This window comes from Eschscholzia californica, unplaced genomic scaffold (assembly GCF_041429995.1).
Source record: "Eschscholzia californica isolate CP2 unplaced genomic scaffold, dmEscCali1.0.p SCAF_4, whole genome shotgun sequence".
NCBI lineage: Eukaryota > Viridiplantae > Streptophyta > Magnoliopsida > Ranunculales > Papaveraceae > Eschscholzia > Eschscholzia californica.
In genome coordinates this window covers 19910575-19924660 of record NW_028238461.1, presented here as the reverse complement: position 1 = coordinate 19924660, position 14086 = coordinate 19910575, and the positions used below count along the sequence as shown (strand labels likewise).

Here is a 14086-nt window from a genome sequence, read left to right as displayed (position 1 = left end):
GTTTTGCTCCATCGGGCAAATCGATCAAGTTCCATACTTGATTTTCTGACATGGAATCCATTTCCGATCTCATGGCTTTTAGCCATTTTTCGGAGTCGGGGCTCGTCATAGCTTGGTTGTAGGTACTCGGCTCATTATCTTCTAACAGTAGGATATCTGTTTTCTGAGATAATTCCTGGAGCCTTTGAGATCTACGAGGGGCCTGAGCAACTTTTGGAGTGTTCTCAACTAGTTGAGATGTCTCCTGCGAATTTAATTCGACTTGAGCGGGAGGTACTCTCTCGACCTCATTTTCCTCTTCCATACTTTGTGTATAGATAGGAGCCGCTAAACCTCTTGATATTTCTATATCTGTGTTTATTTGTTGCTCATATCGAATTTCATCGATATCTACATTTCTCCCACTTGTCTGTTTGGAAAGGAATTCCTTTTCAAGGAAGACACCATCTCGAGCAACAAACACTTTGTTCTCAGATTCGTGGTAGAAGTAGTAACCCCTTGTCTCTTTTGGATAGCCCACAAAGAGACATTTGTCTGATTTAGGTGCGAGTTTGTCTCCTTGTAAGCGTTTTACATAAACTTCGCATCCCCAGACTTTGAGAAAAGACAGCTTTGGAATCTTTCCAAACCATAACTCATATGGCGTCTTTTCTACAGCTTTTGACGGAGCTCGGTTAAGTGTGAAAGCAGCCGTTTCTAGAGCATACCCCCAGAACGTGTTTGGAAGATTTGCTAAACTCATCATAGATCGAACCATGTCTAACAAGGTGCGATTTCTCCTTTCAGAAACACCATTCATCTGGGGTGCTCCTGGCGGAGTGAGTTGAGATATTATACCACAACTCCTAAGATGATCGTCAAATTCTTGACTCAAATATTCACCACCTCGATCGGATCGAATGGCTTTTATTTTCTTGCCAAGTTGATTCTCTACTTCGTTCTGAAATTGTTTGAACATGTCAAACGATTCGGACTTATGCCCCATCAAGTATATGTAACCATAACGAGTGAAGTCATCCGTGAACGTGATGAAGTAGCCATAGTTACCTCTCGCCGGAGTACTCATTGGTCCGCATACATCCGTATGTATGAGTTCCAAGGGTTCTTTGGCTCGGTCTCCTTTTCCTTTAAAAGAAGACCTCGTCATTTTACCCATTAAACATGATTCGCATGTGTCATATGATTCTAAATTATACGAACCTAGAAGTCCATGTTCATGGAGCTTCTTCATGCGTGTCATGTTAATGTGACCCAAACGACAATGCCAAAGGTAACTTGGATTTGAATCATCTGACCGTAGCCAATTGGTTTCTATGTTGAAGACTTCGTTCTCAATATTCGTAATATAGAGACCGTTGTATAGTTTAGCACTGGTATAAAACATTTCACCTTTGTATAAAGAACAACGATGGTTTTTTTATTAATAGGTGATTAATGGGCCTAAAAGGTTACCCTAAAAGGTCTCCACCCGCAAGTATACGGGCGTCAAGTAATAACCCGGTAAGACCGGGATCGATCCACGAAGATAGGAAGGTAATACGAATACCGAAAGAGTCTAACCCACCGGTTTAAGTGTCAGTCACCAACTCAGACTAAAAACGAAAAGACAATAAGTTGGGTTTTCAGATTGATTTAAGATAAATAAACAATTAAAACGAACTAATCTAAAAGTAAGAGATTCGGGAAGAGTCGAGTAAGAATGGAATGAGAGGGATACTTCGATCAACAGAATTGATAGTGACTAGTACTAATAATCTATAAGCATGAAAAGTTAATTAACTTCACCCATTTACATGGATTGGTCAACAAACTTTTTATATTACTCGGATTCTATAACATGAACGCTCTAGAATCCGGAAAGTGTCATCATTAAAAGCAATAAAGACTCATTTATCACATCAAAACATGTTTCACGAGTATCCGAATACAAAAGTTAGCTAAACATGGCGATACAAATAATAAATGGGAAGAAAACAAAGAAAGACACAAGTTAAGGTGAGAATCTCCCTATTCCGATGAGGCGCGAGACTAAGATCGACGGGAAATATAAGTGTTGAAGTGCTGTCGATCTCCCTGTAACAGAATGCAGGGGTCCTCTTAACAGTATACAATGGGTGTCCTGTCAGCAGAACTTGACCTCCCCTTATCGGTCGGTATCATCTTCTTCCTTTCAAAAACAATCCACCATTAAAGCTATAACTAAGCTTTCTCCCTCAAGAAATATTAACCAAAAACACAATAGGATAACAAGGGAATCAAGGTAATGATCAAGGGAGCAAAACCCCTAAACTTTCCGGCCAAAATAACGGCCGGAAGTACCCCAAGTAGCTCCGGTTAGGTGCTGTTTTTCCGGCCACGAAGTGATGGATTCCAAGCTGCTATGCGGTTCCGGCCAGCTTCCCGAGTTGTTCCGATCGGCACCTTGCTGTTGCTCCAGCTTTCCCGAGCTGTTCTTCAAAATCCCGAGTAGCCGCCTTGCTGTCCCGTACCCGAGCTGTAGATCCCGAGTTGGTGAAGGAGACGAGTTGTTGCTGTTCTTGGAGAAGTTGCTGTGCACGTTGAAGGTTGCCGCTGTCCCTATTAGAGATGATGAAGACCCGAGCTGCTCCTCCTGCTGTGTTTCCCGGCCGGCCAAGCTATGGCCGGCGGCTTCCCTTTCCTCTCTCTCCCCCTAAACTCTTCTAAACCCTAATTTTCTAATTGAGAAGATTACCCCCCAGCCTTTTTTTTTTTCTTTTCTTTTATTTTCCTTTACTAAAATTAAGACCCTTAACTTGACCACCTCCATAGACTTTGACTTTGACCTCTAGAGAGGAGGTGCTCACAGAATTTCTTTGTTCTTCTTTAGACTTTTGGGCTGGGCCTTGTATCTCATTAGAAACCAAGGAGGTGCCTTCATAATTGTCTCTACTTCATCTAATTTTCAGAAAAGACAAAAATGACCCTCAACTTCCTTCTTCCATAACTTTTTCGTCCGAACTCCGATTCGACTTCCGTCTTCGCCGTTGGACTCGCCATCGACTCCACTTGCCACTTAACCTCTGATCTCTGCAAAAATTACCAAAATACCCCTGGTCTCTCTTTCCTTCCGGTCTCTTCCACATGAGATAAAATGTGATAAATGTTCCGTTTTATTCCGAATGAAGCGTCAAACTCCAAATAAGGTACCTACCAAGAAAAACTTATAAATAATTAGAAATAAAACACGAAAAGAACTAACTCATCGAAGTTAAGCGATCCAAATGTGGCATTTTAACGCCACATCAAACATCCCCAAACTTATAATTTGCTAGTCCTCGAGCAAACAAACTTAAAGTAAAATCCTAACTCACTTTCGGAGGAATCCCGATTGCATTAAGCATATGCAACAAGCCGTTAAACCCCTAGGTTACCCCTAGTGGACGAGTGTCGTCTCGTGAGGGTTTCCAGAGAATATACCCACAAAATTCAAGATTTCAAAGACATAAAAGAGTTCAACATCGATGTAAATAAGATAATGACAACAAATGACACACTCAAGCATGCTAAACAAGCGAATCAAAATCGATAAACGCATATAAATGTTAAAAGTCTCCTCACTAGTAATCTCATCCTAAAATGTAAGTGTCCAATCATAATGAGCATCATCTAAGTCCAAAGTTGCAAAACCTCGATTCCTATCTTAGTACATTTCGCCTCGACTTTAGCCTCACGGTCATACACTCTGAAACATGAAATCACTCAAAAATAGATAATACGGTTCACTCTAATGTGTGAGCATGGAATAAAGAGAAACTCAACACATACAAAACAAATGAGGATAACAAGTTTTAGAACGAAATGATCTCTAAAGAATGGAAATACCACTAAAATGGAATGGGGAAGTTCACTCACCCTTCTCACCCACTATACCCTCTAACAATGCTTTCTAAAGGTCAACGGATACAAGTAATGAGATGAAAGTAGTGAAATCCCGAGAATGTCGACGTCTTCAAAAAAAAGAACGCTCAAACAACTACTAAACTTAGCTTTTTGCTTTGAACACTTTATTTCCCACAACACTTACACATCAAAAGCATAAAATAACACATAATTTTTTTTTTTTTCACTTTCTTTTTTCTTTTTTTTTCTTTTTTTTCGTAACAAAACAAATACTAACACTAGTATTCTCAACAAACAACTTTTTTTTTTTTCATTCACACTTTGCTTTCACATTCTTCTTTCCATAACTATCATGCCTTCATTCTCGGAAGTAAGATGATGAATAGGTGGTGGAGTATCCGTTTCCCTAAAGTTGACACTATTATCGAGTTTCATGGACTACAAGAGTAAGGTCGCTATCCTGATGTCACTCCTAGTGGCTAAGAAAGTTGAGCTCATGAGATCGTCTAAGCTCTTTTAAAAGTTGCGAGGTTGAGTAGCTCTTCATTCTACTAGGAGTTAGCGCAGAAGAGTACACTCGAAAACAATATAAAGGCTCAGATATCTCACATGGGTTTAAGTCTCCACTAATGACTCTTCTAGGTCCCTTAAAAATGTTTCTTTTTCCTTAGGATGCTACTCATATGATCAGAAAACAAACACTAAAGGACTTAACATTCATGAAAAAGACTAAGAACATGCATAACATTCACCAAAATTGAAACACATGCATCAACATACTTAAGCATACCACTAAAGTCGTATCAAATCTACCCAAAAATTTTCAAATTTGGTCGAATTATTGAACCCTCTTGTCTTTTGAAACCCCATGGTCATGGCTAAAAGTCATACCCCATCCCCAAACTTAAAACTAACATTGTCCTCAATGTTTCAACCATATACTCACCAAAAGATAAGACATATTAATTTAAAGAGAAGAATGGAAAGATATTACCATAGCTGGAGGAGATAAGAGATACTACTACCAAGACTCGTGTATGAACAGGTTCCAAGTTGATGTCGAGCTCGTCGCCATCCCCAAACTTAAAACTAACATTGTCCTCAATGTTTCAACCATATACTCACCAAAAGATAAGACATATTAATTTAAAGAGAAGAATGGAAAGATATTACCATAGCTGGAGGAGATAAGAGATACTACTACCAAGACTCGTGTATGAACAGGTTCCAAGTTGATGTCGAGCTCGTCGCCATCCCCAAACTTGGAACAAACCATGCCTCAGAAGCAAAACAAGTAAGAAATGCTCCTATGATCAACAAGAAATATGAGAATGAAACACATAAGATCATGATCATAAAAAAGACCACTAACGCGGGTAAACACGATTGCATTGAGCTATGCAATTAGCCGTTGATTCTTTTGCTTTCACAAGAGCACGAGTTCTGTCTCGTGGAGGGTTTCCAGAGATGATACCCACAAACATCAAGATCCATCTCAATCAGTCAAAGATCATACAATAAGAGACGGAAATTTTGGGGGTCAACCCAAAGAAAGCTATATGCCGGTGCTAATCGTCTCACAAAAAGATAAAGGATATGAAGTGCGAGTGAGACGACAAAAGAAAATAAGCCATCCCCAAACTTGGTGGGTGCACAATCCACTAAGTAGGCATAAATAGAAGGAACGACAACAAAGAAATAATCAAAAGGATCGACATACATGTGAAGAGTCAAAATATCAGTCGAAGGCAAAAAATCATCTGGAAGCTTAGTGGACAGAATATCCACTATGTCCATAGACGTCTTTGGAAAGACGTCTGAAATGTCCCAAAAGGGATCAACAACCGAGTTTGAGATCATGTGGAAAGTCGAACTAGACTCTAAGGGTAAGGCAATATGCTCGGGGACCAAGTCAAGGTCCATGGTTTCCTTCGGTTAATAGTCTGACGAACTATCCAACATGTCTCTCACTACTACGTCATCAATATCCTTAAAGGCATCTGGAGCCTCGCAGTCAGTTATAATATCAGGCCTTCCTAGCATTGCATCTAAAACTGACTCCTTACAAGTGTCAAAAATTGGATAGTTCATAATCGTGTCATCCTCAAACTTGCTCGTAGAGCTATCACCCTGAACATCAACGTCTAATGTAGTCCTATCATGGTGAGACGACACTGGTGGATGAAACAAGACAACAAGGTCATCAGACCGTTCAGGCTCTAAGGTACTATCAGTAAATTCATCGACATTTAACTTAGTACTAGGGTTAGACGTATTACCCTCGTCATCGTACCTAGTACCCTCTTGAGTTTGGGGTGGTGAAACCCCTTCCTCGTCGACGAATAACTGTGACTTAAGCATCTTTACCTGTTGAGTCAATAACTCAATTGTCTGATGTACTTCTTGCCTCATTTGAGTATCTGCCTCTACAAATTGGGAGATCATCTCAATAAGACGACTCTCAGACTCTGATTGGGATCTATCTTCAAGAGTCTCTTCATAATAAGGCTCACAACTGTAACTAAATGAAGACTCTTGATGATAACTCCCACCGTACATACTAGGATCATACCTGCCTCTAAAATCATTGGTCTCAGAATAGTGTGGACTATAAGGTCTCTCATATATATTGGGTGCCGGACCATATCTATCACTAATCTGACCATCTCTACACATCTGTTGGTACTCTCCGAATGTGATACCATGTCGATTAAGCTCAACTCTAGGCAACTGTTGGTATTCTCTTAAGGTCATATCAGGTCGGGTAGTGATGGAACTCCTCAGATCAAGATCATCATCATCAACATGGAATGGCCAACCGTTAGAATAACGTGCCATGATCTCACAATGCTCAAGGAACTAACAAACAAGCTATCAATGCAAATCAAAACTTATCCAACCAATCACACACAAGTAAGAAAGAAAGAGATAGAATACGATACTAGCGGATGCTCCTCTCGTTTCGTTCTTCCTTCCGATTTCTTTCTTTTCCTTCGCTCCTATATTCTTCTTTTTGGCTTTTTTTTCTTTTTCTTAAAGTAGTTCCTGAAAACAAGAAAGAGTCAGAAACTACGAAAATAAACAAAAACGTCTAAGTTAACAAATAACACTAAACTAATGAACAAAACAAGCAAACAATATCCAAACTACTAAACCTATCCCCGGCAGCGGCGCCAAAAACTTGATGGGCCTAAAAGGTTACCCTAAAAGGTCTCCACCCGCAAGTATACGGGCGTCAAGTAATAACCCGGTAAGACCGGGATCGATCCACGAAGATAGGAAGGTAATACGAATACCGAAAGAGTCTAACCCACCGGTTTAAGTGTCAGTCACTAACTCAGACTAAAAACGAAAAGACAATAAGTTGGGTTTTCAGATTGATTTAAGATAAATAAACAAATAAAATGAACTAATCTAAAAGTAAGAGATTCGGGAAGAGTCGAGTAAGAATGGAATGAGAGGGATACTTCGATCAACAGAATTGATAGTGACTAGTACTAATAATCTATAAGCATGAAAAGTTAATTAACTTCACCCATTTACATGGATTGGTCAACAAACTTTTTATATTACTCGGATTCCATAACATGAACGCTCTAGAATCCGGAAAGTGTCATCATTAAAAGCAATAAAAGACTCATTTATCACATCAAAACATGTTTCACGAGTATCCGAATACAAAAGTTAGCTAGACATGGCGATACAAATAATACATGGGAAGAAAACAAAGAAAGACACGAGTTAAGGTGAAAATCTCCCTATTCCGATGAGGCGCGAGACTAAGATCGACGGGAAATATAAGTGTTGAAGTGCTGTCGATCTCCCTGTAACAGAATGCAGGGGTCCTCTTAACAGTATACAATGGGTGTCCTGTCAGCAGAACTTGACCTCCCCTTATCGATCGGTATCATCTTCTTCCTTTCAAAAACAATCCACCGTTAAAGCTATAACTAAGCTTTCTCCCTCAAGAAATATTAACCAAAAACACAATAGGATAACAAGGGAATCAAGGTAATGATCAAGGGAGCAAAACCCCTAAACTTTCCGGCCAAAATAACGGCCGGAAGTACCCCAAGTAGCTCTGGTTAGGTGCTGTTTTTCCGGCCACGAAGTGATGGATTCCAAGCTGCTATGCGGTTCCGGCCAGCTTCCCGAGTTGTTCCGATCGGCACCTTGCTGTTGTTCCAGCTTTCCCGAGCTGTTCTTCAAAATCCCGAGTAGCCGCCTTGCTGTCCCGTACCCGAGCTGTAGATCCCGAGTTGGTGAAGGAGACGAGTTGTTGCTGTTCTTGGAGAAGTTGTTGTGCACGTTGAAGGTTGCCGCTGTCCCGATTAGAGATGATGAAGACCCGAGCTGCTCCTCCTGCTGTGTTTCCCGGCCGGCCAAGCTATGGCCGGCGGCTTCCCTTTCCTCTCTCTCCCCCTAAACTCTTCTAAACCCTAATTTTCTAATTGAGAAGATTACCCCCCAGCCTTTTTTTTTTTCTTTTCTTTTATTTTCCTTTACTAAAATTAAGACCCTTAACTTGACCACCTCCATAGACTTTGACTTTGACCTCTAGAGAGGAGGTGCTCACAGAGTTTCTTTGTTCTTCTTTAGACTTTTGGGCTGGGCCTTGTATCTCATTAGAAACCAAGGAGGTGCCTTCATAATTGTCTCTACTTCATCTAATTTTCAGAAAAGACAAAAATGACCCTCAACTTCCTTCTTCCATAACTTTTTCGTCCGAACTCCGATTCGACTTCCGTCTTCGCCGTTGGACTCGCCATCGACTCCACTTGCCACTTAACCTCTGATCTCTGCAAAAATTACCAAAATACCCTTGGTCTCTCTTTCCTTCCGGTCTCTTCCACATGAGATAAAATGTGATAAATGTTCCGTTTTATTCCGAATGAAGCGTCAAACTCCAAATAAGGTACCTACCAAGAAAAACTTATAAATAATTAGAAATAAAACACGAAAAGAACTAACTCATCGAAGTTAAGCGATCCAAATGTGGCATTTTAACGCCACATCATTGATATCCCTCTTTGTCTAATTCTGAGACAGAGATAATGTTTCTAGAAATAGAGGGTACATAATAGCAATTATGAAGTTCTAAAACTAGACCAGTTTCTAGAGGTAGACTGAAAGTTCCTACAGCTTTCGCAGCAACCGTTGCTCTATTTGCTACTCGTAGGACAAGCTCCCTTCCAGATAAATACTTGATTCCCTTAAGGCCCTGCACATCATAAATGATATGAGCACCACATCCGGTATCGAATACCCAGGATTGAGAATCAAATGTATTTGGTAAGTTAACTTCGATAACATAGATACCTTGGTCGGAATCGTGAGTTCCTTCCTTTTTCCTTTTGTTCTTCTGAATCAGTTGAAGTTCTTTCTTTGATTCAGACATTCCAATGCCTCTCCGGATTGCCTTAGAAGTTCCGTACTTCCTCAACCGTGATTTGTTTCGGGACATGTCCCTTAATCGACGGATGATTGTATGCGCATCCATTTTCCTGAATCTCTTTTGAAGATTAGGCTCCATGGTTGCCAACATAAGGCAAGTTACTGAAATTGATTTCATCCGGATACTTTTGGCCTGCTTTTGTTCCTCAATCTTTGAGTTCGCAGTTATTTTTGGAATAGGGGTATCCAGTACGCTTTCTTTGTTTGTAGATTTGAGAACACTTCTCAATCTCTTTTCCCAATCAAGGAAGTTATCCATGTTCAATTTGTCCTCATCAAGGATTGAACATAGGTTGAAAAGATTGATTTTTGCCATAGTAAAACTACATGAAACAGAAAAAGGATTTTGCTAAGTATTACATTCGATAATTTTTTTTGCAAAAAGTCCTAAGTTTTTGCCACATTATTCAGGATAAAACGTGTCCCTAGATGAATAATGCGATTCCAAGATCCCATCTCTCAAGGATTAAGCGGACTAGGGCCCTGCCCTTAATTCCCATTGATTTAGGTGAGTGAATACTTTCACTGATCATACTATATGATTCTCGGTTGATGGATTACATGTTTAGTGTAAAATCCATCCTTTTGCCTCGAGTATCCAAGACTCTCTTGCTGATCTCGTTGAGTAGAACCATTTAGACATGTAGGCCTCTTCTATAGGCCTACCCGCAATGTCCCAAGGTAGAGGAGGTACTCTGCGAAGGCCGACCCACCTTCCTCGAACAAGGGCGCAAGGAGTGTCTTAATTTGGATAGGCACTGTACTCAAAATTACTTTTAGGGACTTTTACGCTAGTCTGGCGTTCGTTTTAGTGAACTAATTAGCCTAACTAACATCCACGACATAAAGCGTAAATAAGTAAGTAAATGCGCGCGAGAAAGTAAATCAAGCACATATGGATCCTAGTATGGCCCCTAACCTAGAAGATCTAATCTCCTTTGGTTTGCTTCTTGTTTCGCCTTTTAGTTCGTCTAGATCTCCGTCTTTGAACCTCCATTGATTTCTCCCACTCGCCTTTGGATTTCTTCCTTGAGTTTCATCAATGGACTCATAAACCCTAAACTCTAATTACAAGACTCAAACGATTCGCAGATCGTGTAAACTTGAAATTAAAATTATTACAAAACATGCACCCATCCGTGTGAACTTGGAGTTTCCGCATTCACATCACATGCAATCATATAATATATTTCAAGGCTATCAATTATATATGCATGTATATCCGGGAGATACTTTTGTCGACATCCGTATGTCATGTACGCACCTTAAGTCTACATCAAAAGATTAGACTAATGGTGTGTCTTGGTTTGATTTTAAAATTTGATTATAAAGAGAAATTCCGTTTGGGCCTTGAATGGCCCGGGTTAATTTCGGAAATATTTGGATTGGAATTTTGGGAGAAAATTTGGATAAAACTCCCACTCGAATAGTGGTCCCTTTTCGTGGTCCGAAAAGCCTTGATAAGGCCCGGGACAAGTCCTAGACAAGTCCCGGCCTAAGCCCACAAAAGGGCTTGGACAAGGTCCGGATATGGCACGGCCCATAGGGCCGGCATGTCCGAGCCGAGGCCAATACACCTGATCTCGTCCTGGCCGGAGCCAGGACGCTAGTCCAAGCACCAGACGCGTCCTAGACGCATCTGGTGCTGGACCGGACCAGCACTAGGTGTCTCGGACTTAGTACGAGACACCCAGGACCCCAGACGCGTCCTGGTTAAGCTACTGGTCGCGTCTGGAAGACGCGTCCTGGTTAAGCTACTGGTCGCGTCTGGAAGACGCGACCTGGAGCAGCTGGACGCGTCCTCAGACGCATCCAACAGTAATCTGGGACGCGTCTACCAGACGCGTCCTCCAGGCTACTGGTCCGGCCAGAAAGCTTCCTGGCCGGACCTATTGAGTTTCTAAAAAACTCAATAGTTTCCCTTTTTTTTTTTTTTTTTTTTTTGTGTTGCAATTTTAAATTGGTTTTTCCAAAATTTGAAACACTTCTAAATATTTCAAATTCTTTTTAGAACAATTCTAAATTTCCAAATTTTGTTTTTCACAAGTTTCCAAAAACTTAAAACAACTCTTTTAATCAAACCAATTTGGATCAAAATTTAGGTTTTGAAACTCTTTTCAAGAACAAATTTTGAAATCTTTTGACACAATAATCTATCTAGGAAAGCATGGAATTGGTCCAAAACTTAGATAAGATAGGCTAATTGCAAGACGCTCTGACGCCACTGTTGGGTTTTACACCCTTCTACTAGTGTTTATAGCGGAATTAAGACATCTAATGTCTACACTAGTATTCCCAGGATCACATGCATAAACCTATGATAATCATTAATTAAAACTAGAAAGATAAATACCTTATTCGCTAGTTTTCCCTCGAACCTTTCCAATTGCTTATGAGAAGATCAAGAGCTTCAAGTGTAGCTCCTCTACTTGGGACACGAGCAAACAAATTTGATCTCCCACCTTGTTGTATAGCTAGCACACCAATGGTGGTTGGAAGAAGAACTCCTTTCTTCTTGACTAGATAGATAGTTAATGGGAATTAGCTCACTTTCTCCTCTCTACTTGATGTGGTAGAGTAAGAAAGCTTAGAGAGAAATTCCACACCTTATTCTCTGCCCTAAGAGTGTTTATATAGAACCCTAATAAGAATCCACCTCCTTTTAGGTTTCCTAAAACACCCTTTAGAATAAGATTTAGGGAAATAGTCGAAAATAGCAACTATTGGTATTTTCTCAATTCCCTAAGGAGGAGGTGCCCAAACACCACGAAAATTGGCAGATATAATGTTTATTATATCAGCAACTAACCCTCCAAAATTCAGCCCAATCCGAGTCCTAGAAGTACCCGAACCGGTGTAGGCCCAAAAACCCTGTTTTTGGCCCTTTTGTACTATCTTTGCCTAATTCCTTTTTAGGCCTATGAGATATGTTTATGGGACACTCCCATGATTATATCTCACTCCCACTACTCATATCCTAGATCAATTTGTCACTCTTATGTGTAACCCGTTGTAGGATCATCAGTATCAAAGCTCGGGTCCACACGTGATAGGCTTAAAAAATCACACGTGCTCCACGCCACCCGGAAAGAAAATAAAAACACAGGTTAGGCTCAAACTACGCCACACGTGAGGGGGCGTGCGAGAATAGTCTCACATGAAAGAAGGGGTATCTAGCATCCAAGAATATTATGTCTAGGTCCTCTCCACTCATCGCCAATTGATTTTGAGTTGGATGACCACAAACTTAACAATATCTTGATCAAGAATATAATGTCTCGATCGTTTCTGCTTATTGTCAACTGGTATTGAATTGGATGACCACAAACTTCAAAATATCTTGACGTCGTCTTCAATAATCACAAATAAAGTAAAATATGAGTCTCTCTATATGCGACAGTCCAAGCATTGGGGAATAAAATTGGTATCCTATGATCCTAAAACAAAATTAAGGTTGAAGCCATGAGCTCTAAAAAACAAAAAGTTGGGGAGGTTCCCACGTAGGTAGTAGGTTTTATACCTTTTATTGTTGGTAATGGATTGTAATATAGTTTCAAAATTTTCAAAGAAAAATTAATGTTTTAGTTTCAGTCCGATTAACTATATTAAACTTTTGGTTATAAATTTAGCAATAGAAACAAGACAGCTTAGATGATCAAGTCTCTTGTTTGCTAACATTAGGTCCAGTATCTTAAATTGTGGTCACACAATTTTTCTTATTAAAACTCCAAAAAGATGCAGAGAATAACCTCTTCATGTGAACTCAAACCTCTGGCAAATGAAACTTATTTAACACAATGAACCCACCAAAATACATTCTCTTGGTGTAGTGAATGGACATTCAATCTGCAACATAGAAATCCCAAATTCCATCCCATAGAAGTGCAAATCCAAATTTAGAATTATTTAGTTTAGGTCCAAGTAAAGTAAGTTAGTTGTGCTTTAAGTCCCTTAAGTTGGTCTTTAAGGGCTTAATTCAGGCGAGTATCGTGATTATCACATCTTGATGATAGATCTTATAATGACTATCATAGTCCATACCCAGAAAAAAAAAATTATATCATGGTTTACTTTTTTTCTTTTCAATGCTGGTAGTGCCTCTAATAACATTTGGGCTCCAAAATACCAAGTTGGCCGTGATAGGCTTGGGCCGACCTTGAAGTTGAGGTTGTATTTATTCTCATTCTGCTAAAAAATTAAGGGAAACGTTAAATACACTCACCATATTTGTTATATGCACTCACATCTAAGGTAGTTTTTATTTTGAGTTATAAAAGAGATGTGAGTGTGAGCTGCAAGGTGTCATCTACAGCTGGATACCATGTGAGATGAACAGAGAGGCTCATGTTGCAGCACATTCAGAACTAGATCCTTTATTTTCTGTTAATCTAATTTAAGTCCCACCATTATTACTTAAGGGGGTATTTGGTCAATTTCTGTCTTAACTTCATTTTGTAACCACTTTGTCTTAGGGCCATTTAATGAAGTTAATTTCCGAAAAAAAAAAAGACGTGAGTGTAACAAGTAGAAATGGTAATTGTATATAACATATCCCAAAAATTAATCGGATGTTGTTATTCTAACAACACATGTCGTGGAAAAATATTCCAGAACATAACTAACAACAAATTAATACACAAGTGGGTTTTTGGCCTGTGATTTGCATTCCTTTCTTAAATCCATGAGATCTTAAGATCAAATCTTGCTGGTGGTGGAATATTACCAAGATTTATTCCGTGTAACTATAGGTCCTGGTGGAGACGAAGTATAA

The 14086-nt window shown here is 39.8% G+C and overlaps 1 long non-coding RNA gene across 1 annotated transcript; it reads left to right on the top strand.

The window, feature by feature from the left end:
* The first annotated feature begins 1479 nt into the window (after window positions 1–1479).
* On the top strand, window positions 1480–8339 carry LOC147543506 (uncharacterized). The gene is made up of 4 exons (XR_015223743.1): window positions 1480–2407; window positions 2448–4906; window positions 5086–8019; window positions 8060–8339. It is a non-coding gene; the product is annotated as an uncharacterized LOC147543506 (long non-coding RNA).
* Window positions 8340–14086: the final 5747 nt, after the last annotated feature.